Source organism: Sarcophilus harrisii, chromosome 2 (assembly GCF_902635505.1).
Source record: "Sarcophilus harrisii chromosome 2, mSarHar1.11, whole genome shotgun sequence".
In the NCBI taxonomy this organism is placed as follows: domain Eukaryota; kingdom Metazoa; phylum Chordata; class Mammalia; order Dasyuromorphia; family Dasyuridae; genus Sarcophilus; species Sarcophilus harrisii.
In genome coordinates, this window is record NC_045427.1 from 304,179,655 (window position 1) to 304,195,054 (window position 15,400).

Consider the following 15,400-nt stretch of genomic DNA (forward strand, 5'->3'; position numbering starts at 1 on the left):
AGCTTGTTCAGCCAATCCCCAATTGATAGGCATCTCCTCAATTTCCAATATTTTGCCATCATGAAAAATATTTTTGCACATGTAGGTACTTTTTGAGCTTGCAATGCTTTTGAGAACTGTTTATTAATATCCTTTGATCACTTCTCTTTGGGGAACAATTTTAGTTTTATCCATATTTGTAAATTTCCTACATGTCTTAGATATGGCATCTTTATCAGAGAAATCTGATACAAAGGTATTTTCCCCACTAAACTATTTTCTTTCTTATCCTAAATAAAAAAGAGGCATTATCATCTGTTTTGCCAGTGTACCCAAAAAGGACCATGGGGTTTTTATCTGATTTGTTGCTGAAACCTTCCATATATATTGTTTCTTCCATTAGAATGTGAGCTACTTGAGAGCAAGAGCTATTTTACTTCTCTATTTGTCTCTCCAGCACTTAGCACACTTAATGAATGCCTCATTCATTCAGTTCATTCATATAGATCAATTTTGTTTGCATAGAAGCTTTTCACTTTCATATAATCAAAGTAATTTATTTTATCCTTTGTAATTGCCTCTATCTTCCCTTTTTATTAAAAAGCATATGATATTCATAGCTGAAAAAAGGTTATGAACTACTTGTAATTTTTTTCATATGATATTTAATATTAACATCACACACAATACACACACACACATACACACACACACACACACATATATATATATATATATATATAAATTAGGCTTAAAGCAACATCATATATATATATATATAAAATGTATCATAATGTATCGTAAAATATGGCAAAAGATGTTGCTTTAAGCCTAATTTCTTCCAGAATGCTTTCTAAATTTCCCAGAAGTTTTACCAAATAGAGAATTCTTTATTATACAAAGTATGTTTTCAGGTTTATTAAAAAGTAGTTTATTTTGTGCCATTGGTCTACTTCTATTTTTTTACTCATTTATTCATTTATTTATTCATTCATTTATCCATTCATTCATCCATTTGTTTATTTGTTTGTTCATCTATCTATCTATCTGCTTATTTATTTATTTGTTTGTTTTTGCTGAGACAATTAGTTAAGTGACTTGCCCAGGGTCACACAGCTAGAAAGTATTAAGTGTCTGAGGCCAGATTTAAACTCAGGTCCTCCTGACTTCAGAAGGCTGGTGCTCTATATACTTCATCACCTAGCTGTCCCTACCTTCTATATTTTTAAATCAACCAAATTGTTTTGATGACTGTTGTTCTACAATACAGTTTAAGGTCTACATCTCTACCTTCTTTATTATTTCCCTGGAAATTCTAAATATTTCTCTTTCTAAAGAATCTTGTTATTCTATAGAGTTTTATAAAGTATCTCTTTGATAATATAACTGATTTAACATTAAAATTTAAAAATTAACACAGACTTGTTATCACTGTCAGGCTCCACGCATAAGCACTCAATATTCCTCCAGTTATTTAAGTTGTTCTTCATTTTTCTAAGGAACACTTTTAACTGAATTTATATAAGCATTTTGTATCCCCAAATATAATGCATTTTGTATTTACATTTGAATGGTATTTTCCCATTACTATCTCTTGGATTTTATAACTATTGTGTAGCAAAATAGTTAATTTTTGTGGTTTTGTTTTATAGTTTTTAGCTTTGCTGAAGCTATTACCTCAATTAGACTTTCTAAGTAAACCATCATGTCATCAGAAATAAGGTCTACTTTATATATCCTCTTTACCTATCTTTATGCTTTAAATTTCTTACTTTTGTTTTTCTGCTAAGAACTATATTAAATTATTAGTGAGAAGAGTGGGCATCCTTGGAAAAGCTTCTAGTATATTACCAATGAATATGTCGGTGCTTCTTAAACTTTTCCACTTGTGACCCCTTTTTGCCCGAGAAAATTTTATATATCAGATATATAGATACATAAAATAGATATTAAAATCAAATATTCACCGATAATAAACCATAATTTTGCAACTCCTACATTCAGTTACAAGACACCCCACATGTGGCTGTGACTCACAATTTAAGAAATTTTGGTATATTTTGGCTATAAATAGCTACTTTAAAAATGTTATTTAAAAAAGATTATTTTTATGTATATATTTTATAGGGTTTTAATATGAATGGATATTTATTTTGTCAAAGGCATCTTTTGTATGTGTTGAGATAATCATATTTTGCACATTTTTGTTTTTAACACAAGTTTTCCTAATGTTAAACCAAACTAGCATCCCTGGTAGAATTCGTTTACCTTCTTAGCTGAAATGCTATATAATCTATTTGAGAGAATTTTATTTTAAATTTTTGAATTGATATTTATTAATGATTGGGCTATAGTTTGTCTCCTTTACGTTATCATTTCCTGGTTACAGATTTAGCACTTTATAAGAAGTATTATAGAATACTTATTTTCTCAATTATTGAAAATAATTTGTGTGGATATTGGTACTAACTGCTGTTTAAAACATTTAAAACAGATGTCCTGTGAATCCATCAGCAATAGCTGCTGCTATGTTTCTTCTTCCTTCTTTTTCTTTTTCCTTTTTCTTCTTCCTCCTCCTCTTCCATTGGTAGCTCCTTTATAGACAGTTTGATTTCCTTTTGTTAGCCAGGGTTATTTGAAATCTTGATTTGTTTTTCTGCTAGTTTAGACGGATGTTATATTTTTGAAGGAATTCTATTTTGTGTGTGTGTATATGTGTTTTTTCAGCTGTGTCATTAGATAACTATGCATAAGTTCTAATATTTCTTTTTAATGGATTGGATTGTGATTTCATCTTGCTCATTTGCTATTTTATCGAGTTAATTTTCTGCCCTTGTCTTTTTAATCAGGTGAACTAAAGGTTTATCAATTTTGCTAGTTTTGTTCAAAAAACTAAATTTTTTTAAATTAATATTTTAGTTGCTAGTTTATCTCTCTAATTTTCTATTTTTAAAAATGCACACTTAATTCACTAAGCTTCATTTTTATTTTGTTTTAATGTATCTTTTAGGGATACAATTTTCTTTCTAAGAATTATATTAAAAGAATTCCAGAAACTGTGATATTTTTATTGATTATATAATTTTCTTCCATATAACCATGGAATCATTTTTATGATTTGTTTTCTGATCCACCTCCTATTTAGGATTTCATAGTTATGTCACTATTTGAATCTGTCTTTTATTTATACTTCTTGAAGAAATTCTATCTCTCCCCATTCCCTCCTCCACAAAGCATTATGGTTTATAAATGATGTTTGTAATTTCTGCCTTTTTAACCTTAATTAGCAATATTTCCCTTTTTTTGGTAAAAGTTCCTTATGGTCTCTTTTTCTTGAGCTGTCCTAGCTATTTAAAATGATGAGGTATTCTCTTCATCCAGAGAACCCCACAAAATCATGGAAATCAAGGGGCTCAAATCTCCATGTTCTCTTCAAGAACACCTATGAAAACAGCCCAAGCTATCAAGGGCATTCATATCCAAAAAGCTACTAAGTATTTGCAAGATGTCACATTGAAGAAACAATGTATCCCCTTCCATCAATGTAAGGAGCTGGCAGGTATGCCCCGGCTAAGCAGTGGGGTTGGACATAGAGCCCAAAAGCATGCTGAATTCTTGCTTCATAATGCTTAAAAATGCAGAGAATAATGTGGAACTGAAGGGTTTGGATGTGAATCCTTTTGTCACAGAGCATATTCAGGTTAACAAGGCTACCAAAATGCAACCGTGTACTTACAGAGCTTATGGTCAAAACAATCCACACAAGAGTTCTCCTTGCAATATCGAGATAATACTTACTGAAAAGGAACAAATTATTCCTAAACCAGAAAAGTAGTTAGGTTGTTCAAAAGAAAAAAGATATCCCAAAAGAAACAAACAAACAAACAAAAAAAGCTTATGGCACAGGAGTAAATATAACAGTTCAAATAAAGGTGAAGTGAAATATTACAGAAAAAAATTTTAAAGCATTTATTTTATTTTAAAATGTTTGTCCTTCCCCCCTCAAAAAAAAATTCCTTATGATGATGATGATGATTTTTTTTTTAGTGCAGGCCCACTTAGAAGATTTTCTTTAAGTCTTTTGACTCTAGTTTCTTCAACAATTTGCTCAATTCTCTATTGTCCCATTTCTTTATCTTCCTGCTAGATTTATCTAAAATGGAAATAAGTATTCTCATCATTACTGTATTACTATCTATGTTTTCTAGTTATTCAATTATTTTTCCTTCATGAATTTAGGTGCTAAGGCATTTGGATCCTATATGTCTAATACTGATATTGGTTTGTTGTCTATAGTTCTTTTCAATGTAGTTGAATTCAGTATAATGCAATTTCCTTCTCATCTCTTTTTTATATTGTGAATTTGTTTTTCCCTTTATCTGAAATCATATTTACAAATCTTGGTTTTACTGGATTCATTTGATACAGAGTAAAATTTTTTTCCATATCCTTGGTTTATTCTATGCATATCTGTTTTTTGGTGAATTTCTTCTAATCAACAAATTATGGGTTTTGATTTCTTAACTTTATTTGTTGCTTGTTTTCATTTTAATGGACTGTTCAGTATTCATATTCAAAATTATGAAGGATATATTTATATTTTTCTCCATTTGTCTCTTTATTTTTTCAAATTGGGATTCCCATATATTCTTTCTTCTGAAAGACAGTACTTTCTTCAGTATATTAGCTCCTTCTATCTTAAGAGAAGCCTATTTCTACAAACTCTTTTCTCCTTACCCTAATTCAGCCTCCCAAACCCATGTGTCAATCCCTTTTCTTTATTTTGGAATTTTAACATTATAATTGCTTTTTCTTTATTTCTTTTATCTAGTATTCAAGTTCTTTTTCTTTTTTTAAAGTAAAATTCCCCTTCCATCTCACCTGTAACTTCTTTTGTTTGTGTTTTTAATTTTCATATTCTGCTTTTTTAAAAGGATTTCTGTCCTTCATGCTCTTGAGTCTTATCTTTCTATTCCAGATTTTAATCCTTTAATTCTTTTATATTTCATTTTATCCTTAGTATTTATATTCCTCCAAGAATTAACTTCTAAGGAATCTTCTGATTCTTTTAAACAGTTGCTTTGCAGATTTTGCCCCTCTCCCCCCCTTTTCTTAGGATGCCAATTCCTGAAGGAGATAGAGAAGATGAGAGGTTAGAAGTAATACCCCATAGAAGAAACTTCCTGATGTCTTTGATTATGCAGTTCATTTTTATTCCCTGCTCTCCTTGTGATACTTCTCACTCTATCCCATTTGCCATGAAATCTAGGTTTATGCTTTCTTATCCTTCCAAACGTCAGTTACCTCAAGAGCTCTGATTCTTCTTTTTCTGAGGAAGAATAGTGTCCATGGAGATACCAAACTCTTATAGAAGTAATGATTTCTCTAAACAACAAATCCCTGCTGATTATAACCTTTGTAAAGTCCATATTTTCTATTATAAAATCTCTATCTCTCTTTTCCTATGAAGGTATTCTTCAGTGGATAGCTCCTGAATTCAGTAGGACCAATGAAAAAACATTTACACTCTTTCCCTCTGTTTCAATCTCTTTTTTACTATCTTACTCCCTTCTTTCTGAGAGGCCAGGGGAATTCTTTTCCCTTCATTGTTTACTATTGACTTGATTAAAGTCCATCACACATCCTCCTTACCTTCTACCTCCCCTTTTACCTTTTATACCTCCCCCCCCCCACACACACACACATACATGAAAAACACTGATTAACTTACAAGCAGGGTACTGGTAGATGTACTATGCAGTGTTTTAGTCTTGTTTCTCTAATAATTCTTCTACTTAACTTACACTTTCAAACTTATCTCTGTATGTATTTTAAGAAAGAAATATTTTAATGGTCTTTCTGCTGTTATTTTTTTTTTTTTAGTTATTGTTGTTTTTAACTTCATAGCTATCTTTTTCTTTCTAGTCCCTTCCTCTCCTTTCCCTTTCTTTCTTTCTGAGTTAACTTAATTACTTGTGCCTCCCTTGATTATGGTATCTACCTTTCTTGTTTTTCTGTTGTCTGGAGTGTAGGAAAAGAAAACAATCAGTCTCCATCCTTCCCTTCTTTCTTCCAGTATCACTACTGAATTGGCTACCTTTTTTCATTAATGATTAGGCTCAGGTTGGCAAGGAACACCATTCTGGGTGTAACTTGAATATATTCCATTCCCTTCTGCAGTTTATGATGAATGCAAACAGTCTTGTGTTATTCAAATTTCTTTTATTTCTTTGGCCTTTCTCTAAGTTGCCAACAGAATTTGTTGTTAATGGACAACATTAAAAATAATCATCTTATGTTCTGAAATTTGCAATATGGGTTTTTTTCTTTTTTTTTTTTTTTTTTTTTTTTTCCCCAAGCATGAGTTTTTTGTTTTTTTTTGGTTTTTTTTTTTTTTTTTTTTTTTAGATTTTTTGTTTTTTTTTTTTGTTTTTTTTTTTTTTTTTTTTGCACTGTGTTTTTTAGGATTTTCTTCGGGGAGATTTTTATTCCCATAATTATTTCTATGAATCCTGTCTTTAAGATTAATATATTTTGTTTGTATAGAGACCATGTATACTATTATATCTTTTTGCTTCTCTTCTTCTAGACTGTCCTTCATTTCTGTGTATCCATATTCCCATTCAGTTGGGTGTTTTTTTTTTTTTTTTCCATTAATTTGTAGAGATTTGCCACTATGAATGATGTCTTTCTATTTGGTCAATTATTTCTGTGGTACAGATCATAATTTCTTCTTGTACAATTCTTATTGTTTTACTGAAACCACTCAGGAACATTCTGCTATGATTCCTTGCTCCCTTGAGAATCCAAAGGGTCCTTTGTCTCATCCCAAGTTGATTTGTTATTCTTTGTCTTACAATTTTTATTGAGAAATGTTTGAATTCATTTAGATGTCCTAGAAGCCAACTTCCCTTTTTATTAATATCTTCCTGTTGAATTATCTTTTTTTACTCATTGTTTTTGAGTTTTCATCTTGCCTAAGATCTTTTGGTAAGTTGAATTTTTCTCTTATATTTCCCTATTGTTCACTTTCTGAATGCTTGACAGACCTCAAAGCTTTCTCATTTTTCTCTGTGTCTGGGAAGTTCACTTTGTACCACCTTCAGTTCCTGCCTAAGTCACTTCTTGGAGACAAAAATTGTCCCTAGCTGAATACCAGTACTATTGCCTTTAGACCTGACGGAACCACACATATATGCCTGTGCCTGCCTCATTTCTTTCTGTTCTTTAATTATCTGGATGAACACTGCTGCTTCATAGCACAATGTCAACCCCGGCAGAACAGGGTTCTTATTTCCTCAGCGAGGGATGAGGTGGATGGGTAGGTAAGAGAGGAGGCTTGAATTTGTTTTCTTATTGTCAGAAAATGGTAGTGTTAGGGTAGCATCAGGATGTCCTGGCAGAGATTACAGCAGTCCTAGTAAGGAAGTTGCTAAGTAGATCCCACAGTAAAAGCCCATAGGTCCTATTGGTCACTCTACCAGAATGTGGGGCTAATAAGGGAGTGGTTAGTGAGCAGATTAGGGATTAGGGATTAGAAAGTTGCTGAATTGTTGTTATAATTTCATCAAATTGTTATGTTCTTGGAATTTTTGCTGTCATAGAAAAATCTAGTGAAAAATCATCAAATCACTGAGAAGATAGAATCTAAGAAGTTTAAATAAGAACTCGCAAAATATACAATATCTTTTCTAAAAATAAAGCAAAATGGAATAAATTTAATGGAATTGCACAGAAATATTGCTTTCATAATGTCAAGGGCCTAGATTCCTTTGAGAGAGTCATATGGAAATGTTCATTTTAAAAGGATCTTCAAAAATTAGGTCACTAACTTGGATACGGACACTAGGTGGAGTAGTGAATAGAGTGCCAGAAGGGTCTGCGTTCAAATCTGTCCTCAGACACTTACTAGCTATGTGACCTTGAGCCAAGTCATCATCCTCTTTCAGTCAGTTTTCTTAACTATAAAGTGAGGATAATAAAAGCATCTACCTTGCAGGGTTGTAAGAGGGAAAAAATAGATAAAATTTGTAAAGAACTTTGTAAAATAGGGAAGTCTGTATAAATGCTCACATTTAAGATTATTTTCCATTTAGAGACTATGATTTGGGGGGTGAAAGAATGACATAAGAAGTGAAAAGCTTGCTATATGTTTCTGAATGGTGCCATAATGAAGGGTTCTGATATGAGAAATAGCATAGTATAAGGGCTGAAAAGAGTGCTAGATTTGGAGTCAAAGGAACAGGAGTTCAAAGCTCAGGTTTGCCATTTATTATTTCTGTGAATTTGTCGGTTCTTGATGATGATATCATTTCCATGAATTCAATTTCCATTTCAATTGATATGATTCCTAGACCTAAATAACTATCCTGTACTCTCTCTCTCTTAATTAAGCCTTGGCATTATCTGACATTGTCAACTGTCTCTAGAATATGTAGAACTAGATGTACCATAGGCACCTTCTCAAACAACACATCCAAATTATGTCCCCCTACTTTTCCTCATTCCAAATATCTATATTACTATCTATGGTACCACAATCTTCTCAGATACACAGGTTTGAGCTTTCAGTATCATCCTTTATTCTTCATTCATCCCACAACTGACTAAATAATCAGTTACATATTTTTTTTTTTTTGTCTTCAAAACATCTTTGTTTTTTGTCCCCTTCTTTTTACCCCCATGATGATTCTAATTCAAGCCCTTATTACCTCTTGTCTACTATTAAAATAACCTTCTAAATTTGTCTCCAAGCCTCATGGGTCTCCCTTTTATAATACATCCCTTACACAGGGGCCAGCATGGTTTTCCTAAAACCTAGGTCCAACCATGTCATTTCCCACCCCACCCCCAAATCAATAAATTCCATGTTACCTCAAGGATCAAATATAAAATCATATATTAAGGCATCTAAAACTCTACATAATCTTTCCAGTTTTTTTACTCCCCTTTATATACTCTCCATCTTGCCCTACAAGCTATTTCCAACACAATATTCATCTCTGACATCCATATCTTTTCGCTGGCTGTCTCCTGTTGGCAGAAATATTTTCTCTATTTATTGCCACTTCAAATTGAATTCAGATACCATTTTCTGCAGGAAACCTTTGCCAGTTCTCTTAACAGAGTTATCCTATTACATATGTATCTTGTCTGTACCTATTTACAAGCTGTAATGTAAGTGTCTTGAAGACAGGGACTATTTTTTACTTTCTTTATATTTTGAAAGCTAATCATAATTTCTTAGCATGTAGTAAGTCTTTAATAATATATTGATTTAATTTCCCTGGGCTTCCATTTTTTTTTTTAATCTATAAAATGAGGGAATCAAACTACATCCCAGTTACTTAAACTATGGTTGCACATCCCTATGTGGGTCTCATAACTAAAGATGGGGGCTGTAAATTATTATTTATTATCAGTAAATGCTTGAGTTGTAACCTGTTTTATATATCTAGATTCCCAGGGCCATGTAAATATTTCTTGGGCAAAAAAGGGCTGTGAATGGGAAAAGTTTAAGAAGTGCTGAACTAGATGATCCTCCAAGGTTCTTTCTAGCTCTAAAGAGAAATGATCAAGAATATTACTTCTCATGAGAATTCCCCAAATTGATTAAGAAGTCTTTAATCTAAAATCTGAAATGGGAAAAAAAATTCTCCTTAAAATATAGGTAGTGCGAGACCAACCAAGATGGTGGAATAGAAATAGTAAGCTGATCTCTTCCCCATAACTATTCTACAAACATACCATGTTGAGTACTTATTTGTAAATTAATTAAAACAATGCCAATGAGTCAATTTTTCCAGCCCAGTTGGCATAGCAAGACAGATGAGAGAGGTCCATAGAAGACAGCATCTAGACCAGTGTGCAGGATGACTAAAGCCTTCCATCCTGAGTACTGAATGAGGAACTACCTAGGACTAGGTATCAGGGTAAGAAGGGAGGGCACTGAGCTCATGCAACAATTATGAACAGATTCCAGCTGATAGTTGGTCACTTACTGTATACAGCTGGATCGCATTTCCAGTATAAACTAAGGAGGGTGGCAGTATAAGGCAAGAAGCATTCATAGACCCCCCCACCATTGGAAGAAGAACAAACACAGAAGCAAGCAGCAGTTGTATGACTCTGACACTAGGAATGAAGCAGAGTTTTCTGTCCAGCTTAGAACCTAATGTGAGCCTATGACAGAAGAATTAGCAAAGGAAGTTCAGACCAAAGGAGAATTTATACTTCTGTTACTCTGAATCGCAGAGCTTCCCTCTGGATAATGGTGGCTGAGTCCAGCAGTATTCTACTGGAGCTCCAGTAAGGGGCTAACTCACCATTGTGTTATTCTGTCTCAAATCCAGTTCAGAAACTTGCAGAGTTAAGATTATGAAGATAATATTCAGAATGCCCCGGATCATTTCACTATGGGAACACTGCAAGCTTGGAGAAACCTTGCCTGAACTATCCCTGATATCCTAAAATAACACAACACTCAGTACCCCAAGAAAGCAGCAGTAGGACCCAAAAGAATGCAAACAGGACCAATTTGTTCAACCATTCCCTTTATTACTGTCTTATACAAAATCAAACTCAGGAAATAAAGTTGTTATAATAAATAAATAAACAAAAATAAAACACCCTACCACAATGAGTTACAATTATGACAGAGATTCTCAAGATATAAACTATAAAGAAGAGAATGACTTCAAAATCCCTACAAGAAAAGTCTCAAAAGGAAACAAGAGTTTGGGCACAAATTTGGGCACAGAAGTTTTTACATGATCTTGAGCACGTAGGCATATAAAGTAGGTATACAAATCAAGCATTTACTGATAATATTGGAAGAGATAAAGCAAGAGTTAAAAAAAAAAAGCTAAAATGGTTTTATAAATGAAATGAAAATGCTAGAGAAAACTGATAAAAGGCTATTAAATAAAAAAAAAAAAAGAAAAGAAAAAAAAAGAAAACAACTGGAAAAAAATGAGAATACCTAAGGAAAAAGTTAGAAAATAAATGAGAGTTGTGGATGAAAGAAATGAAAAGAGACTATAGGAAATAGTAAAATAAAATTAAAACAAAAAAAGGGGAAGAAAATGAAAAGTTATCTCAAAAAAAAAAAAACTGATACGGAAAGCAGGTAAAGGAGAGATAAATCAACAATCACCAGACTACCTAAAAGTCATATCCTTAAAAAAGCTTAGATATTGTTCAAGATGTCTTATAAGAAAAGTACATATAACATGACTAATAAGGAAATTTGTGTTTTAAAGTACTGTACATGTATTACCTAAATCATATTACCCGCTATCTTGAAGAGGGTGGAGGAAAAAGAGGGAAGGAGAAAAAAATTGGAAGACAAAATCTTACCAAAAAACTATCTTTAAATGTATTTGGAAAAATAAAATACTATTGAGAAAAAAAAAAAAAGAAGAAAAATGCAGTTCTCTTATAACTAGAGAGGAAAGTAGAAATAGAAAGAAATCATTGATCACTTCCTGAAAATCCCAAATGAAAACTTCCCAGGGACATCATAACCCAAATCCAAAGCTTTTAGATTAAAGAAAAAGTACTGACATAGTCAAAAAGAGTTCAAGTACCAAGGAGCCATAGTTAGGATCACACAAGATTTAGTAGCTAGTCCAAAAAGAAGTGGCAAGCATGGAATGAGATAATCTAGAAGACTAAAATAAAAGGGCTTATAGCTGTGTATAATTATAAAGGGCAAAAAAAGTGGACTTTGAATGAAATAAAGGTCTTTTATCTTAGATAAGATACTGAATAGAAACTGAAATATAAACACAGTGGACAAGAAAAACATAAAAAGTAAACATAATGGTAAAATATTAGTAATTTTTTTTAACTTTCTAATACTGATGATACACATGTTTTCTCAAAACCAAGTAGAGAGGGCAATCTAATAAGATCTCTATCTAGAAGTGGTTTTCAAAATCTTAAATAAAGAATGGAAAAAGCTAAGAGGTATGGGAGAGAGAGTATGGGAAATTAGTGTGCAAATAAAATATTGTACAAATAAGAAAAAAGCGGTAGATAGGGGAATAGGTAGATAGGGAAATTCTTTTGAATTTCACTTTCATCTGAACTGGTTAAAAAAGGAGAAAATACACACACAGTTGGGTACAGAAATATATATTTTGGTCAAAAGAGAAATAGGAAAGAAAAAGAAAAAGAAAAGCAGAATAAGAGAAGGATAAGCTGTAATTTAAAAAACAAACAATCATGATGGATGGATTGCAAAGAAGGGCATAAAAGGAAAACAAAAAAATAAATTTTAAATTAAATTAAAATTAAATATTAAAACAAATTATGATTGGTCTCTATGTGAGGGAAAGAAGAGGGGCAGGAAAAGAAAAACATTATGCTTACAGGATTATTGCTGAGGCTTTAAGGATGGAACAGGCAAGTCAGATAGTCCAAGATGGGTTGTGATGAAACATGCTATCCTACCCACAGTGTGGTGGTGGAGTCAGAGTGCAGACTAGAGCATATCTTATGAGACACAGAAATTTGTTTTGCTTGACTATGGATACTTATTTTTCATTTTTGTTGGAGGAGGTAAGAGAAGAGAGGAAAGAAAAATGGTGAACTGTTATTAGTTGGAAAAAAAATAAGTTTAAAAAGAGAGTATAGGCTGAATGCAAATAGGATTAGAAGGTAAAAAGATTTCCACCAAAGATTTAGCAAGGCAGCCAAACTGTGCCAATTTTCCACTTAAAGCAATTTAAAAATTGCATTTCAATTGATTTCTGAGAGACGGAGTTAACAAAAGGTCAGGATGAGACACTTTTCCAAATTAAGACAATGTAGTAGGTCAGCAGTGTGGTGGCCAGCCCACAGGATATAGTGTGGAAGCACCAGTACTGGGTTTTGAAATAGGTTGCAATAGTAGCAGCAGCAGCAACTTTGGGAGTTCTCAGTTCAGAGATGGCAGTTAAGGAGTTAGACAACTGCTCAGGAATTACAGGGGGCCACTTTTCTGGCACTGAGTGCAGTGGGCACTGATTAGTACTTTTTTCCCCTATGCAGTTCTGGGTGGCAGTTCCAGAGAGGAAGTGAATGCTTGTGGTCAGTCAGAAGAGGGGGACTTTGGGTCCATCACAAGGGGTCAGGGATCTTGGCTGTAGTTCCAAGGCAGAGAAGAACATTAGTGATTGTGGTTGCAAAAGGGAAAGAGACCTGGTCACAGTTACAGAGCTAAGAGGAACATCAAAAGATAATTACAGCTATAGGGGAACTGGTTTGCTTTCTGGGTAAAGAACTAAATGTAATCCAGGAGGGGGGTGACCTACACTTTAGAAGCACACTAATCTTGCAGACTCCTAAAACTAGCTCTGAAACAGCAACATGGAAAAAATGCTGAAATTTGAAATAGTACCTCCCAACTTCAAGTAAGGAGCACCCAAGTTTAATATAAAGTTTAAAGTTAAGAAATAGGGTGGAAAAATGTGCAAATAACAACCAAAAAAGAATTTAATAAAAAGTTAATACAATGCCAAGAAAGACCAAAATATAAACTCAGAAGAAAACAACAAAGTGAAAACAGCTATAAACAAAACCACAAAGAAAAATGCTAAATGAACACAAGCCCAACAAAAATTCCTGGAGGAGGTACAGAAAGAGTGGTAAAGGGAAAATTGGGAAAAGATATAAGTGTGATGCAAGAAAACTATGAAAGAGCATTAACAATTTGGTAAGTGAAATATGCAAAAATATTGAAAATAATACCTAAAAAATCCAGAATTGGCTTAATGATAAAAGGGGCACAAAAAATTCACTGAAGAAAACAGCTCTTTAAAAAGCAGAATTGGCCAAATGGAAAAAAAAAAGTACAAAAACTCAAAGAAGAAACTAATTCCCTAAAAATTAGAATTGAGCAAGTGGAAGCTAGTAACTCCTTGAGATATCAAGAAACAATAAAAAAGAATCAAAAGAATGACCAGCTGATTTTTCTTGTATAACATGACAAATATGAAAGTATGTTTCAAAGAACTGCACATGTTTAACCTGCTATCAGATAACTTGCTGTCTTGGAGAAAAGGGTTTTAAAAGAGGGAGGGAGAAAAATTGGAACACAAAGTCTTACAAAAATGAATGTTGAAAACTATCTTTACATGATTTGGAAAACAAAATACTATTGAAAATTTTAAAAAAGATGACCTGGTCATAGGACTACATGAAAGCTTTAATCAAAAGCAAACAAACAACCTAGGTATATTTCAAGAAACTAAGGAAAACTTTAGACTCAGAGGATAAAACAGAAATTGAGAGAATCCACTAATAACCTTCTGAAAGAGATCTCCAAATGAAAACTCCCATGAATATTATAGTCAAATTTCAGAGCTCCCATGTCAAGGAGAAAAGTTAACACAATTAAAAAACAATTAAAATATTGTGGAACTACAATTAGGAATATTCAAAATTTAGCATATTCTATGAGAGAGAAGTGGATAACTTGGAATATATATATGATACTCTGGAAGGCAAAGGAGCTAACCAAAAATAACATACACAACAAAACTTAATAGAATCCTTCATGGAAAAAAATTGGAAATTTAGTGAAATGAAAGACTTGTAAGCTTTCCTATTGAAAAGGCCTGAAATTAAGAGAAAATTCTACCTCCAAACATAAGACCCAGGAGAAACATAAAAAGGTAAATGTGAAAGAGAAATCATAAAATACTAAATAAAGTTGAATTGTTTGCATTCCTAAATGGAAGATGGCACATGATTAGTTCCCTAAGAACTGCATCATTATTAGAGATCATGCTTCCTTAAAAATATTTAATAAAGCTAGCAGTTTTGGTAGGGAGCATAGTAATGGTGTCTGATTCAAACGGTCATGCTTTCAAAAGGCAAATCATCTGATAAATTCTTCACTTGTCTTACCAATAGTTTCATCTTCCAGACAGTTTTGTATTCTGTATTTTAAATGAATGTTCATTTAAAATAAATACTTATGAATGAAAAGCAACAGGAAACTTAAAGAGACCATGTCATCAGGAATAGCCAAAGATAGATGTGTAAGCTGGACTTTGTGAAAGCCTAGCTCAGAAAGTTCAGGAAAAATATTATCATGACCCGTCACTAAAACTGAATTAAATTCATTAATCACCAATTATCTCAAAGTAGACAGAAAAGGGAAGGCATACAAATAAATCAACACATTAATTATCCTTTAAAATTCCAATGTTGCCCAAGTCAGTTCAAATTAAAAATAAATATAAAATAAGAACCAGATCTCTGCCATGTTCACATCCCCACTATTGTCTGACTGATGGTATGGTCCCTAGAAAGAAGGAAGAACAGCAAAAATTGGATTTCTCAGTGCATCTAGTACAAGTTTTCAGGTTAATTTTGAAAGACCAAAATGAAGGATATAGAATCAAAATTTTTTAAAAGTTCAAGTTCCCAA

General features: G+C 32.6%; 1 protein-coding gene, 1 long non-coding RNA gene and 1 pseudogene across 20 annotated transcripts in view; 2 read left to right on the forward strand and 1 right to left on the reverse strand.

Moving 5' to 3' along the window:
• The window catches only part of TTLL5 (tubulin tyrosine ligase like 5), a 374,113-nt gene that overhangs the window by 86,723 nt on the left and 271,990 nt on the right, over positions 1-15,400 (reverse strand). The gene's annotated exons all lie outside the window — the stretch shown is intronic.
• LOC116421576 overlaps positions 1-15,400 on the forward strand; it is a 31,583-nt gene that overhangs the window by 9,843 nt on the left and 6,340 nt on the right. The gene's annotated exons all lie outside the window — the stretch shown is intronic.
• On the forward strand, positions 3,097-4,098 carry LOC100923638 (annotated as a pseudogene).